Source organism: Artemia sp. Qi Xiang Cuo, chromosome 11 (genome assembly GCF_049724085.1).
Source record: "Artemia sp. Qi Xiang Cuo chromosome 11, ASM4972408v1, whole genome shotgun sequence".
NCBI lineage: Eukaryota > Metazoa > Arthropoda > Branchiopoda > Anostraca > Artemiidae > Artemia > Artemia sp. Qi Xiang Cuo.
The window spans coordinates 30,919,084-30,936,033 of NC_142804.1; the positions used below are offsets into that span (position 1 = coordinate 30,919,084).

At 33.2% G+C, this 16,950-nt stretch overlaps 1 pseudogene; it reads right to left on the reverse strand.

The window, feature by feature from the left end:
• LOC148946870 (uncharacterized) overlaps positions 1-5,369 on the reverse strand; it is a 7,103-nt pseudogene extending 1,734 nt beyond the window's left edge.
• Positions 5,370-16,950: the final 11,581 nt, after the last annotated feature.

The following is a 16,950-nucleotide window of genomic DNA, read 5'->3' on the forward strand; positions in this document are numbered from 1 at the left end:
GTGCATGCTGGAGGGCTACCTCCTGACTTTGTGTAGGTGGGGCAGCTCTTGAAGGCCCAGGCAACGCATGATTGAAGGTGGACGGGGCGGCGATGTTACATTCTTGTATAGATTGGGCTGCGGCTTGTGCAGGCAGCGTCGGTCTTGAATAGCCGATATGGGGGTTGGATGGGCCAGTGTATTTGATAATTGATGGTCTTAGAGGAGTAGCCTTATCCTCTCTTGCTTTCTTAGGTGGAGGGGCCATACATTCTTCATAATTTGCCTTAAAGAAGAGAAAAAAATCAAATCAAAATAATTTCCCCCTTTATTTTAAAGAAGGAAAGTTATTAACCACAGTTTTGTTTAGAAAAGTATCTCATTTTAGTAAAGCAAAAAACCAATATTCTCTCCACATAAATTTAAGAATATTAACCCACCCTACGTCTACACTCTAATTGAGTTAATCATGTGTTTTATTCAATTGAAAGGCATATCTTACTACCTTTTATTCAAATGTTATAGCTAAAATCACTAAATGATGAAAAAGCAATTAAGGTAAGAAGCAATTATCTTTTCTATTTTGTCACTATTAAAAGTGCTAACCCCCTCCCCCAACAAAAATCCTGGATTAAAATCCGGGAATATAAACGAAAATTAATTGAAATATTGAAAAAATTAAAAAAATGTCTAGAGACGCATCGCATATATTTAAACATTAGTTTTATTGTAAATGGGTGTTCATTTGTACACGCAAAATCCCCCCTTACTTTTAATGAGAAGAAATAGTTTGTTTTCATTTTACACTGATGGCGGTAGAATTGAAGGCATTGCGCTTCCCCTTTACATAATTTACTTACAACGAAGCTGTTAGAAGCAATGTATTGCCCCCTCCCCCTTTCACATAATGTTCTAAATATATTGTTAAACTTAATTTGAAAATAATCTCTTTCACCGGTTCTCCGACAAATACAAGGCCATTACTTTTAATGCGAAGAAATAGTTTGTTTTCATATTACACTGATGGCGTTAGAATTGAATGCATTGGCCTCCCTCGTTACATAATTTACTTACAAAGAATCTGTTAGAAGCAATTTATTGCCCCCTCCCCCCTGGCCCATACTGTTCTAAATATATTGTTAATCTTATTTTGTAAATAATCTCTTTAATAGGTTCTCCGACAAATACAAGACACTTACTTTTAATGCGAAGAAATAGTTTGTTTTAATTTTAAACTGATGGCGGTAGAATTGAAGGCATTGCCCTTCCCCTTTACATAATTTACTTACAACGAAGCTGTTAGAAGCAACGTATTACCCCCTCCCCCTTTCACATAATGTTCTAAATATATTGTTAAACTTAATTTGAAAATAATCTCTTTCATCTGTTCTCCGACAAATACAAGGCCCTTACTTTTAATGCAAAGAAATAGTTTGTTTTCATTTTACACTGGTGGAGGTAGAATTGAAGGCATTGCCCTCACCCTATACATAATTTACTTACAACGAAGCTGTTAGAAGCAATGTATTGCCCCCTCCCCCTTTCACATAATATCCTAAATATATTGTTAAACTTAATTTGAAAATAATCTCTTTCACCGGTTCTCCGACAAATACAAGACCCTTACTTTTAATGCGAAGAAATAGTTTGTTTTCATTTTACACTGATGGCGGTGGAATTGAAGGCATTGCCCTCCCCCTTTACATAATTTACTTACAACGAAGCTGTTAGAAGCAATGTATTGCCCCCTCCCCCTTTCACATAATATCCTAAATATATTGTTAAACTTAATTTGAAAACAATCTCTTTCACCGGTTCTCCGACAAATACAAGGTTAGGAATCTACAAGCTTAATATACAGCAATCTCTTTTTGCTTAAAACTGTTTTAATTTGACAGCCAAAACAAAACCCTTTGGCTAGACCGATAGCGTGAACACACCGGAAGAGGGTGACAGCTAATTTTAACCTCGCGCTAGAGCATTATGTCAAAACCATAGGTTAATAACAACAGTGACGGAAGTCAATGGTCGCTTTTATCTAGAATATAGAACAATTAAAATTGCATAAATTTAACGAAATGATAATTATTTCTTTTTGCGAGAGTTTTGTTGTAAAACAGTGAGGGAGGGGGTTTAGGTTTTGAGGGTAAAAGAAAATATTTTATGTATTTAATTTTGACGGAGAAACCGTTCATTTTGACTTGGGCTGCCGCGTTTGTAAACCGGAAAGGGTGATAGCTAATTATAGGCCTCACATTGGAGTCTTGTGTCAAAACAGAGCGGCATTTTCATTAAAAATTGACAGAAGTCAGTGATCGCTTTAGTTGGAAATATAGAAGGAAGGAATTTAACAAAAGGATAATTATTTCTTTTTGCGAGAATTTGGGGTTGTAAAACAATGGTGGTGGGGGGGGGGGTTAGGGTAAAAAGAATATATTTTATGTTTTCCATTGATTATAATGATGTTTGTATGGTTTGGAGGGGGGGTGACCACCTGAATATAATGGAGGGTGACCACGGAAAATAATTTTATTTGAAAATGTACTAAAACGGAACTTACATGGTAAATTGTAGTTGCCAAGGCTTCTAATTCATCAATATTATCTATTCTAGTTGTTTGCACTGTGTCAAAATACTTTCTTATAATTTAATCACATTGCATGTCCGTTATATACGAAATCTCAAGGGTGAATTGTTATGTAAACAAGCCCTCTGATTAGCTGAGAAGGGAACCACGTAATCTAACTGTTTCCGGGAAACTCATAACATTTGGCTCGAGCAACAACAACAACAACAAATGCTGTTTCCTATTTCTGGACACCATGACATTCGCCTCGAGCATGTACATGTCCAAAACAACAACAAATGCTGTTTTTTATTTCTGGAAACTCATAACATTCGCTGAGAGCGTGCACTTACAACAACAACAACATCGACCTTGACATTCGCTGAGAGCGTGCACTTACAACAACAAACAAATCGACCTTGGAAATTTAGGTCATTGACACACTTTGATTACGCAATCAATTTCTCAGAAATCCATCTCCCCTAGGGACTCTATGCCCATATATGGACTCCCGTCACGAGTAGAACCCCCCTCTCTACTTCGGTTATTTCGAACTTAGCACCAATCTTTTGAAACAAACACGGCAAAAAGATAGTCCTGGTTAAATCAAACTTCACTCGAATTTTTCAAAACAAATACGGAAAAATAAAGGCGAAAATTGTTGTTAATTCTTTAACCCTTTTCATAATCCTTATCATTTCGTCAATGACAATATTAAAAGAATGTTTTATGAAAGTACTATAAATTGAAGCACGTGCTGCAGTGCTACACATGATAAAACAGTGCTAAAATAGTTCGTTCGTGCTAATGTCAGAAAAAATTTCGCCCCTAATCTAATTCTACTTTTACCTTGCTTGCTTACCCTTCGTTCATCCTGCTCCACTTTCACGGAAGAACAACGTCTTATGTGATCTGCCAAAATTCCTCTGTTTTTGCTGCAGTTTTATGCGTCATAATGGTTAAATCGCTGTGAACTCTTTTTATTAACTTTTAGAATTGAATATGACTTATTCCAGCGAATACGCTAGTAACAACCATAAGCCGAACACATACAATATCTTTGGTTTATTATCGCATAAAAATTTTTGGTACACGTTATTTGGTACAGTTGCAAAAAGATATTTAAAGATAACTTTTTTATAGAAGTCAGGCCTAAAAAAAAAAAAAAAAAAAAAACGTTATAACGGGGCTAATACATATACCTTCGTAATCCCAAGATGAAATAATACATACAGAAAAAAAAACAAAAACAAAAAAAAGGCACTTAGATCCATAAGGCACTAAGAGATTTAAGACTCAAAGGATGCTAGGATATTATCTAGATCGACTAGATCGACGTCGATCGACTAGATCGACGTCGACTTCACAAGCCTTATGAATATCACTATTGAAAAGCAGTTGCAACATAATATTTAAAGATAACTTTATGATTAAAGTAAGGCCTCAAAAAGAAACGTGAGAACGGGGCTAATACAAAAGCCTTCGTGATCCCAAGATGAAATAATACGAACAGATAAAAAAGAAAAGGCACTTAGTTCCATAAGGCACTAAGATATTTAAGACTCAAAGGAGGCTAGGATATTATCTAAATCGACTAGATCGGTTGTTTGGTCAGTTTCTTCGACTTCAAATATCACAATTGAAAAGCAGTTGCAACACAATATTTAAAGATAACTTTATGATTAAAGTAGGGCCTGAAAAAACGTGAGAACGGGGATAATACAAACGCCTTCGTAATCCCCTGATGAAATAATATGGACAGATAAAAAAAAGAAAAAAGAAAGGCACTAAGAGATTTAAGACTCAAAGGAGGATAGGATATTATCTAGATCGACTAGATCGGTTGTTTGGGTGGAAAAAAGAAAGTCACTTAGTTCCATAGGGCACTAAGAGATTTAAGACTCAAAGGAGGCTAGGATATTATCTAGATTGACTAGATCAGTTGTTTGGTCAGTTTCTTTGACTTCACGAAGCTCATAAATATCACTATTGAAAAGCAGCATACGCTTTGTAGGCTCAAACGTCAAGCAACAAGAGCCAAATGCTGACAACCACAGCCTGAACACAAGTATTGAGTTCAACATGAGCAAGAGCATACGGTTTCGGAGTTTGCTCTTAATGACATTCACGATAGAAAAGGACCGCTCCACTATCGTATTGCTAATTGGCAAACTCAACAGGGTAAATGCCCACTTGGCTAATTCATGAAAAGGAAATGCCCCAACAGCATCAAGATAATGTAGGACATCTATCCAAAACTGAGAGGAGTTTTTGGGGATTGTTCCTCCACAAGCAAATGATCAATTAACATCCAACAGTTTCCTCCACTGATTCTCCAAGGCACTGAGATCAGTGGTAGCAACAATTCTCAATGGCAAATCTTCAAATCGGGGTCGAAAATGAGACAAGCAAATCACAGGGGATAAAATTTCAGCTTTCGGAGCGAATCCAGAGCAGGAGGCATTCGTTTAAACATCGCTTTAGCCACAGTTTTCAGGAACGCAAAACACCGTATTTTGATTTCGGTCTTCTGTGTGTCTGAAAGTTTAGATTTGGCCAGTTCAATCAGGAACTCGTGTCCGTAATCAACTTAATCTGGCGGCAAATAATTGATTTCGAAGTCTATATTAACCATCAAAGGCACTGCAGATGAGCAGAGTATCCTGCGCAGGAGACTTAGTATCAAACCCTGGAGTTCTTCAAAAAGACGAAATTGGTCAGCGTGTATGTGCTGAAACAGCAAGTTGACCCTTTGAAATTCGGACAGCAATGGCTTCAAGAACACAATGAAAATTCTGTTTTGCTCATCTTGATACATAGCGTATAGCAATCTGGCAGTTTAGCAACGTTCTTTCTCTTTGGCTAGACTGAAGTGTGTGGTGAGCTCCAAGTACTGCTCATGTATGCGAACCAAGGCATTGTACCGAGAGAGCCAACGAGTATTTGAGGGAGAAATAATACATAAGGGTGAATTTCCATCGTTTATCAACTTAAATACATGTTGATATGTCTCTCTTCAAAGGGGGCTAAAGATCAGTGCCCTCTCCCTTCTAAAGGTCAGTGCCCTCTATTGGGGAAAGGAGCAGAGACGAGTTGGCTACTTCAAAATATATTTCCATGACATACTTTAGTCTGTAAACCCATCCCAGAAAGCTTCATTTTTGTAGCCTAACCCCTTCCCAAGATAGCAACAAATAGCTTGTCTAGAATTTTACGATATATTATTCAGACTATATATTTGCATGGGCGCCCATAAGGGAGAACAAGGGGGGGGGGCACTTCACCTTAGTACTCTTAGCATCATTAGTTACAGTACTTGTAGTTGTAGTACTAAAAGTGTACACATAGTGCCTTCTGGCTAGTTCAAAATCCCCCAAAATGTACTCTTAAAGATCTAACTTATTAATATAAGTTGTTCTTGAGACATTGCTTTGTCACCTTTTTGAAAGTCCACATGCTCGTAGTTTGTTTTGATTTAGTTCAACGTCTGCCAAAATATTTCTTGTATTTGATCACTGAGGATGTTGTTATATTCTCTTTGGATTATTGCTCTGAGGATTGTGGGGGGGAGGGGCTGGCATTCTCAAAGTCATAATTTCTGGACCTTTAAACTATGCTGAACAAAATGGCCATCTCAAAACTTTTATTGAATGTGTTTGGGGAAGTGATTGACGTTGGGGAGGAGGAGCTGGTTGCCCTCCATGAGCTCTTTTTGAAGTTTCTATGACCTTTCTGTCTATAAGAAGTACCCTGGTCTAAAAAACAAAACAATATATTATGCCCATATTGCTCTTTACTTAGGCAGCACTATTGTGCTGCCTATGATATTGTGTCTTGATATTTTAATTATAGCTACAGCACTGGAGGTGCCAATTAGACCAGGTAAGCCCCCCTCCTAGAATTCAGCCTATGGGCACCCATGTATATTTGAACATTTTGGGGGGGAGGTAAAGTATAATAACTTGCAGTTAAAAAGTGTTAATTACAACAGTCTGGAGAAGGACATGTAGAAAAGGAAACATGTTAAGAAAACAATTCATAATATGCAGAATAAGTGTAGATAACACATATTGTATGTATCTCAGCTATATTTCATCCCTAACTCCTTCCCCTAATGTGCAAATATATAACCCAAATTATATATTTTCAATGCGTTCTGCCACCCATCAGTAACTTGTTTTTCTGGTTTTTGTTTTGTCACAGTTGATTAAATTTACTGGTACAATGGATGAATTTTCCAATGGATGAACAATGGATGGTACAATGGATGAATTATATTAATCATCAAGTATGAATTGTTTTCTTAACATGTTTCCTTCTCTATAGGTATTATATACCATTACAAGTAGAGAAATCTACATATTACAAAGTATAAATTGTTCCTTGACATGATTTTTTTCGCAACAGCCCCAATTCTAGACTAAGCCTAGGCAACAAAAAGGTTGGGTCAGATCTGTCAAATATATCAAAAAAGAATAGATCTGCATAAAATTCAAGTCCTGCCTTAATCTGAGCAGCAATAAAATTCCTTGTAAGACTCCTAACGCAGAGCCATCTCAGCCATGCAGAAATAATTCCTAATGGGGAAGCGTATCAGAATAGAAAGCGTTCCATGTGCTAAAAGAGGACTCTTGTCTTTTTGGTGTATAGCCACGGCTGAGCCACCGTGATTTTTTGGCTGGTTCCAAACTTTCGGTTAAAATAAGCCCAAAATAAGCCCATTTTTAAAAAAAAAAGCCCACGTTCCCGCCCCACGGCCCTCATGCTCACTCCAAAATTCAGCCCGCCCCTGACGGCTAAAACAAGCCCACGGGGCGGAAAACAAGCCCATCTGGCAACACAGACTCCCACAGAAATAAGCGTAAAACAAATACTATTATACAGGGCTCGATAGCGCAGTGATTAGAGCGCTTGCCCGTGGCAGGGGTAGTCTAGTTTCGAATCTTAAACGAGATAAAAACTTGTCTTAGACAAGACGAAATGACTATTTTAGTTTTAGAGAAGACTAAAAATGAAAAAAAAATAATTCCAGAATGGACTAAAAAGTAGAGAATTTTTTCTAGAGAATCTATTAATATAAGTGAAAATGAGGGGCGCAAAACGGATTTGGCTTTACATAAGTTAATCTTTTTAAATCATTTTCCTCAAATCACTGACTCATTCAATTTATGCATTTATAAACCATAAAAATTCATATCTGTGTTATATAGAGCTCAATCCGTTTTGTACCCCTCATTTTCACTTCTATCAATAGGTTCTCGAGAGACATAAGAAATTATTTTCTACTTTTCAGTCCATTCTGAAAACGAGCTTAATTTTTTTTTATATTACTTTTTATCATTTTGTTTTTATTATTTGACGAATGCCCTGATGAGGATAGGCTGGGTACAAAAGGTAGGGGTTGTTTTGGTGCTGTGAGATGGTTTGAGTTGTTTGTTCAGTCACGAGCTCCTTCTTCCGTCCCTATCCCTGAAAGGAAATCCTGCTTGCTTGGCCTCATAGTGACGTCAGGGTGGACCTTTCACGAGTTTTCACCATGACTGTAAACGGCGCTGCAGTGTGACCTTAAGGTATTGTGCCCTTCGAGAAAATTATAGCCTTTTAAACGACACAGCATTTGTAATAAAGTCTGATTGATGGATAATTCGTCTGGGTTTTGGTTGTTTCCGTGAACTTTTTTTGACAGAAAAACTCTTCCTGGCTAAGTTATCTATTAAGGGCTGCCTCCCCAAAGTAGTATAATAGTTAATGTTTTTAGACATGAGTATATAATGAGTTGGAAGTATTAGGCTCGAGATAACGTGTGCAAGATTTCGACTCTTGTTGATATTAAATAAAAAAAAAAGAAGTTTTTTTTAACTGAAAGTAAGGAGCGACATTAAAACTTAAAACGAACAGAAATTATTTCGTATATGAAAGGGGTTGTCCCCTCCTCAACGCCTTGATCTTTACGCTAAAGTTTTTTTTTGTTTTAAAAAATAAAGTTGTGTCACAGAGTCAAACTTTAGCGTAAAGAGCGAGGCGTTGAAGAGGGGACAGCCCCTTACATATACGGAATAATTTCTGTTCGTATTAAGTTTTAATGTCACTCCTTACTTTCAGTTAAAAAAAACTTTTTTAAAAAAAATTTAATTTCTGAACGTTTTTGAATTAATGCAGCTATGATTTTGGCTCACCGTGCATGAATAATTAGAATGAAACTTGCATATTAATTTTATTGTTTTGGCTAAATGGCTTTCTCAAAATTTTGTTATGACGTAACTTACGAAATAACTTACGTAGCGAACTTCTATATTTGTATGTTTTTATTACGTATATTAGGGAGTTTACCCCTAGTCAATACCTCGCCCTTCACGCTAAAGTTAGAATTTTTTTGGGATCACAAACCCCGGAATCACAAAGGCCGGTTAATTAGAATAGATAGCTCTTTTGAAGGCACTAGAAAAACTTTAGCGTAAAGGGCGAGGTATTGACTAGGGGGTAAACCCCTTCATATACGTAATAACTTCTGTTTGTTTTAAGTTTTAATGTTGCTCCTTACTTTCAGTTGAAAAAACTTGTTTTTTCTATTTAATTTCTGATCGCTTTTTAAATAATTTTGGGAAATCCGGCGCCCCCTTCATAAAAATGTCAGTAGAGAGGCCTCATGAGCTCGTGGCAGTACAAAATTCGGTTATCAAAAGAATGTATCTCGTGTCAGTACACCTAATATGGGCATAGAGTCCCTAGGGAGAAAGATTGCGTAATCACTCAATGACCTCTTTTTCCAAGGTCGATTTATTTGCTGTTTCTATGTGTAATAACTCCGGGACGAAGGTTGCACATGCGCACTGAAATCTAACGGGAACAATGTTATTGATCTAGGACTCGAGGGGGAAGTGAATTTCCGAGAACTTGATTGCATAATCGAGGGGGGAATGTATTGATTCACGAAAGGAGAATTAAGAAACAAACATGGCTTCTTTGTTGTTTGGTTAGCCTAACCTGAGAAATTGATTTACATAATCGCTAGGGGAATGTATTGATTCACGAAAGGGGAATTAAGAAACAAACATGGCTTCATTGTTGTTTGCCTAACCTAACCTGATAAATTGATTTACATAATCGGCGGGGGAATTATTGGTTCACGAAGGGGGAATTAAGAAACAAACATGGCTTCTTTGATCTTTAGGCTAACCTAACCAGAGAAATTGATTTACATAATCGGCGGGGGAATTATTGGTTAACGAAGGGGGAATTAATAAACAAACATGGCTTCTTTGATCTTTTGGATAACCTAACCTGAGAACTTGATTTACATAATCGCTAGGGGAATTATTGATTTACGAAAAGGGGAATAAAGAAACAAGTATGGCTTCTTTGTTCTTAGGTCTGAGGGATAAACGTTCTTTGGGTCAGAGAGAAAAATTAATATTCTATTTTTAAATAAGGCTTCATTGATCTTTAGTGTCAGGAATTAGAAATGACATCACTTGTTATCTTGGAATTCTGCGGGAGTCTAAAGAGATAGAAATTCTATTTTTAATTACGGCTTCACTTATCTTTAAGTCGGAGAGATAAATTGATATTCTAACGAAACATTAACAGTGTAGCTAGGAACATTTATGAGATGAAGAGATTAACTTGGGAAAAGGGTTTCCTAGAAATTTCAAATGTGACAGTTCAGGGATGCTAAAACAATAGGAACACGCAGAAATTACTTTTAGGGGATTATTTGGGCGAAACCTTTTTAAACATTTTAGGGAATTATTTCGGTGAAACAGTTAGAGACATTATAAAAGATGATTTTAGAAGATGTTTTAGAAGGGGTTTTGAGTGTGGTCGTTATAATACACAAGTTCTATTTAAACAGTGTTGTGATGTCCTTTATCCCAACCCCAAAGGGCCCCCATCCCCCTACCCCGACCCCCAAGGAAGCCCCCCGCCCAATAGCTTAGAGTCTTAGCTTTGATTTTTTGTTAAAGTTGAAGTTTAGTTTAGTAATAGTTAATAGTTTAGAGTTTTAGCTTACAGTCTTAGCTTAGAGTTTTAGTTTAGTTTACTTTTAGTTAAGAGTTTAGAGTTTTTTATCTTAGAGTCTTAGCTTAGAGTTTTTTTTAGATTTCTAGTTTAGTTTAGTTTTAGTTAATAGTTTAGAGTTTTAGCTTAGATTCTTAGATTAGAGTTTTAGTTAGAGTTCTAGTTTAGTTTAGTTTTAGTTAAAAGTTTATAGTTTTACAATAGAGTCTTAGCTTAGAGTTCTAGTTAGAGTTGAAGTTTAGTTAAGTTTTAGTTAAGAGTTTCGAGTTTTAGCTTAGAGTCTTACCTTAAAGTTGTTGTTAGAGTTCTAGTTTAGTTTTAGTTAAGAGTTTAGAGTTTTACCTTAGAGTCTTAGCTTAGAGTTTTAGTTAGAGTTCTAGTTTAGTTTACTTATAGATAAGAATTTACAGTTTTAGCTTAGAGTCATAGCGTATAGTTTTAGTTAAACTTCTAGTTTAGTAAAGTTATAGTTAAGAGTTTAGAATTTTACCTTAGAGTCATAGCTTAGAGTTTTAGTTAGAGTTCTAGTTCATTTTAGTTTTAGTTAAGAGTTTAGAGTTTTAGCTTAGGGTCTTAGCTTATAGTTTTTGTTAGAGTTCTAGTTTAGTTTAGTTATAGTTAAGAGTCTAGAGTTTTTATCTGAGAGTCTTAGCTTATAATTTCTGTTAGCGTTCTAGTATAGTTTACTTTTAGTTAAGAGTTTCGAGTTTTAGCTTATTGTCTTAGCTTATCGTTTGAGTTAGAGTTCTAGTTTAGTTTAGTAATAGTTAATAGTTTAGAGTTTTAGCTTAGAGTCTTATCTTATAGTTTTGTTAGAGTTCTAGTTTAGTTTTAGTTAAGAGTTTAGAGTTTTATCTTAGAGTCTTAGCTTAGAGTTTTGTTAGAGTTCTAGTTTAGTTTAGTTTTAGCTAAGAATTTAGAGTTTTAGCTTAGAATTATAGCTTAGAGTTTTAGTAAAAGTTAAATTTTAGTTAAGTTATAGTTAAGAGTTTAGAGTTTTAACTCAAATTCTTATCTTAGAGTTTTAGCTATAGTTCTAGTTCATTTTAGTTTTAGTTCAGAGTTTAGAGTTTCAGCTTAGTCTTATCTTATAGTTTATGTTAGAGTTCTAGTATATTTCAGTTATAGTTGATATTCTCGAATTTTCATCTTATAGTATTAGCTTAGAGATTATGTTAGAGATATAGTTTAGTTTAGTTATAGTTATGAGTCTAGAGTTTTAGCTTAGAGTCTTAGCTTAGAGTTTTTGTTAGAGTTCTAGTTTAGTTTAGTAATAGTTAAGAATTTAGAGTTTTAGATTAGAGTCCTAGCTTAGAGTTTTTGTTAGAGTTCTAGTTTAGTTTAGTTATAGTTAAGAGTTTGGTGTTTTACCTTAGAGACTTAGCTTAGAGTTTTAGTTTAGTTTAGTTTTAGTTAAGAGATTAGAGTTTTAGCTTAGAGTCTTATCTTAGATTTTTTATTAGAGTTCTAGTTTAGTTTAGTTTTAGTTAAGAGTTTAGAGTTTTTAGCTTAGAGTCTTAGTTTATAGTTTTTTGTTTCAGTTCTAGTTTAGTTTAGAGTTTTAGCTTAGACTTGGAGTTTTAATTAGAGTTATAGTTTAGTTTAGTTTTAGTTAAGAGTTTAGAGTTTTAGCTTAGAGTCTTAGCTTAGAGTTTTTGTTAGAGTTCTAGTTTAGTTTAGTTTTAGTTAAGAGTTTATAGTTTTATCTTAGAGTCTTAGCTTAGAGTTTTTTCTATAGATCTAGTTTATTTTATTTATAGTTAATAGTTTTGTGTTTTAACTTATAGACTTATCTTATAGTTTTATTTTAGTTTAGTTTTACTTAAGAGTTTGGAGTTTTAGCTTAGAGTCTCAGCTTAGAGTTTTTGTTAGAGTTCTAATTTAGTTTAGTTATAGTTAAGAGTCTGGTGTTTTACCCTAGATACTTAGCTTAGAGTTTTAGTTCAGTTCAGTTTTAGTTAAGAGTTTAGGGTTCTAGCACAGTATTAGATCATATTTTTTGTTATAGTTATATTTTAGTTTAGTTTTATTTAAGAGTTTAGAGTTTTTATCATAGATTATTATTTTAGAGTTTTTTTTTGAAGTTCTATTTTAGTTTAGAGCTTTATCTTAGACTTAGAGTTTCAATTAGAGCTATAGTTTAGTTTAGTTTTAGTAAAGAGTTTAGAGTTTTTAGCTTATAGTCTTTGATTAGTTTTATTTAGAGTTCTAGTTTAGTTTAGAGTTTTAGCTTAGACTTAGAGTTTCAATTAGAGCTATAGTTTAGTTTAGTTTTAGTTAAGAGTTTAGAGTTTTTAGCTTAGAGTCTTTTCTTAGTTTTATTTATAGTTATAGTTTAATTTAGTTTTAGCTAATAGTTTAGAGTTTTATCTTAGAGTCTTAGTTTAGATCTTTTGTTTGAGTTAAATTTTATTTTAGTTACAGTTAAAAATTTAGATTTTTATCTTAGATTCGTAGCTTAGAGTTTTACTTAAAGTTATAGTTTGGTTAAGTTTTAGTTAAGAGTTTTGAGTTTTAGCTGAGTCTTAGCCTAGAGTTTTTGTTAGAGTTCTAGTTTATTTTAGTTTTAGTTAAGAGTTTAGAGTTTTTAGCTTAGAGCCATAGCTTAGAGTTTCAGTTGAAGTTCTAGTTTGGTTTAGTTTTAGTTAATAGTTTAGAGTTTTAGCTTAGAGTCATACCTTAGAGTTTTTGTTAGAGTTGAAGTTTAGTTTAGTAATAGTTAAGAGTTTAGAGTTTTAGCTTAGAGTCTTAGCTTAGAGTTTTTGTTAAAGTTCTAGTTTAGTTTAGATAAAGTTAAGTGTTTAGAGTTTTACCTTCGAGACTTAGCTTAGAGTTTTAGTTTAGTTTAGTTTTAGTTAAGAGTTTAGAGTTTTTTTAGCCTAGAGTCTTAGCTTAGAGTTTTTGTTAGAGTTCTAGTTTAGTTTAGTATTAGTTAAGAGTTTGGTGTTTTACCTTAGAGTCATAGCTTAGAGTCTTAGCTTAGAGTTCTAGTTTAGTTTAGTTTTAGTTAAGAATTTAGAGTTTTTTAGCTTAGAGTCTTAGCTTAGAGTTTTGTTAGAATTCTATTTTATTTTAGTTTTAGTTGAGAATTTGGTGCTTTAAATTAGAGTCATAGCTTAGAGTTTTAGTTAGAGTTCTAGTTTAGTTTAGTTTTAGTTAAGAGTTAAGAATTTTAGCTTAGAGTCTTAGCTTAGAGTTTTTGTTAGAGTTCTAGTTTAGTTTAATTTTAGTTAAGAGTTTAGAGTTTTTAGCTTAGAGTATTAGCTTAGAGGTTTTGTTTAAGCTATAGTTTAGTTTAGTTTTAGTTAAGAGTTTATATTTTTATATTAGAGTCCTAGCTTAGAGTTTTTGTTAGAGTTTTAGTTTAGTTTAGTTTTAGTTAAGAGTTTAGAGTTTTAGCTTAGAGTCTTAGCTTAGAGTTATAGTAAGAGTTGAAGTTTAGTTTAGTTATAGTTAAGAATTTAGAGTTTTTAGCTTAGAGTCATAGTTTAGAGTTTTTGTTAGAGTTCTAATTTAGTTTAGTTAAGAGTTTAGAGTTTTATAATAGAGTCAGAGCTTAGAGTTTTTAGTGAAGTTTAAGTTTTGTTTAGTCATAGTTAATAATTTAGAGTTTTTAGCTTAGAGTCTTAGCTTAGAGTTTTACTTAGAGTTCTATTTTATTTTATTTTTAGTTAATAGTTTAGAGTTTTATAATATAGTATTATCTTAGGGTTTTTGTTGAAGTTCTAGTTTAGTTTATTTAAGAGTTTAGAGTTATAACTTATATTAATAGTTTAGAGTTTTACTTAAAGTTGAAGTTTAGTTTAGTTAGAGTTAAGGGTTTAGAGTTTTAGCTTGGAGTCTTAGCTTAGAGTTTTAATTAGAGTTCTAGCTTAGTTTAGTTTTAGTTAAGAGTTTTGAGTTTTATCTTAAAATCTTAGCTTATAATTTTACTTAGAGTTCTAGTTTAGTTTAGTTTTAGTTATGAGTTTTGAGTTTTACCTTAATGTTTTTTATTAGAGTTTTAGTTAGGGTTGTAGTTTCGTGTACGTTAGTTATATTTAAGTTTTTATAGTTTTATCTTAGAGTATTATCTTAGAGTTTTAGTTAGAGTTATTGTTTAGTTTAGTTATAGTTAAGAGTTATAGCTTAGAGGTTTAGCCTAGAATCTTAGCTTAGAGATTTAGTTAGAGTTGAAGTTTAGTCTAAACTAGCATAACCACAAAATTACACAATATTGCATAGAAATACCAAAAACCATAGGTTAGATTAGGTTAGTTAGGTTAGAGCTTAGGTTTCTCCACGTTAAAGTTAGGTTAGATTAGGTTAGCTTATCATGTACGCTCATGATAAGCTAACCTAATCTAACTGGTACAAAGTTGACATGGGGGGATTTTCCGGCGAGTATGGTTAGGTTAGGTTAAGTTAGGTTAGAGTTAGGTTAGCCTACGTACGCGCGCGTACGTAGGCTAACCTAACCTAACCTAACCTAACTTAACCTAACCTAACTTGATCTAACCTAGCCTAACCATACTCGCCGGAAAATCCCCCCATGTCAACTTTGTACCAGTTAGATTAGGTTAGCTTATCATGAGCACACATGATAAGCTAACCTAATCTAACCTAACTTAAACGTGGAGAAACCTAAGCTCTAACCTAACCTAACCTAATCTAACCTATAGTTTTGGTATTTCTATTGTGTAATTTTGTGGTTATGCTAGTTTAGACTAAACTTCAACTCTAACTAAATCTCTAAGCTAAGAATCTAGGCTAAAACTCTAAGCTAAAACTCTTAACTAAAACTAAACTAAACAATAACTCTAACTAAAACTCTTAGCTAAGACTCTAAGCTAAAACTATAAACTCTTAACTATAACTAAACTAAACGAAACTTCAACCCTAACTAAAACTCTAATCAAAAACATTAAGGTAGAACTGAAAATTCATAACTAAAACTAAACTAAACTAGAACTCTAAATAGAACTCTAAGCTAAGACTTTAAGATAAAACTCTAAACACTTAACTGAAACTAAACTAAGCTAGAACTCTAACTAAAACTCTAAGCTAAGACTCCAAGCTAAAACTCTAAACCCTTAACTATAACTAAACAAAACTTCAACTCTACGTAAAACTCTAAACTATGAATATAAGTTAGAAGTCTAAACTCTTAACTAAACTAAACTAGAACTTCAACAAAAACTCTAAGGTAAGACTCTAATATAAAACTCTAAACTCTAGACTAAAACTAAACTAAACTAGAACTCTAAGTAAAACTCTAAGCTATGACTCTAAGGTAAAACACCAAACTCTTAACTATGACTAAACTAAACTTCAACTTCAACAAAAACTCTAAGCTATGATTCTATGATAAAACTCTAAACTCTTAACTAAACTAAATTAGGACTCTAACAAAAACTCTAAACTATGGCTCTAAGCTAAAAAATCTAAATTCTTAACTATAACTAAACTAAACTTCATCTCTAACCATAACTCTAAGCTAAGACTCTAAGCTAAAACTCTAAACTCTTAACAAAAACTAAACTAAACTAAAACTCTAACAAAAACTCTAAGCTAGCACTCTAAGCTAAAACTATGAACTATTAACTAAAACTAAACTAAACTAGAGCTTCAACAAAAACTATAAGCTAAGACTCTAAGCTAAAAACTCTGAACTCTTAACTAAAAATAAGCTAAACTAGAACTCTAACAAAAACTCTAAGCTAAGACTCAAAGTTAAAACTCTAAAATCTAAAAACAAAATAAAATAAACTAGAAATATAAATAAAACTCTAATTTAAAACTATATGTTAAAACACAAAAATATTAAATAAAACTATAATAAACTAGAACTATAACAAAAAATCTAAGATAATACTCTAAGCTATAAAACTCAAAACTCCTAACTAAAACAAAACTAAACTAAAACTTTAACTAAAACTCTAAGCTAAGACTCTAAGGTAAAACACCAAACTCTTAACTAAAACTAAACTAAACTAGAACACTAAAAAAAACTCTAAGCTAAGACTCTAGGCTAAAAAACTCTAAACTCTTAACTAAAACTAAACTAAACTAAAACTCTAAGCTAAGTCTCGAAGGTAAAACTCTAAACGCTTAACTTTATCTAAACTAAACTAGAACTCTAACAAAAACTCTAAGCTAAGACTCTAAGATAAAACTCTAAACTCTGAACTATTACTAAACTAAACTACAACTTTAACAAAAACTCTAAGCTAAGACTCTAATCTAAAACTCTAAACTATTAACTAAGACTATATTAAACTAGAACTTAAACAAAAACTCTAAGTTAAGACTCTAAGCTAAAACCTCTAAACTCTTAACTAAAAATAAAATAAAGTAGAACTCTAACAAAAACTCTAAGTTAAAACTCCAAGCTAAAATTCTAAACT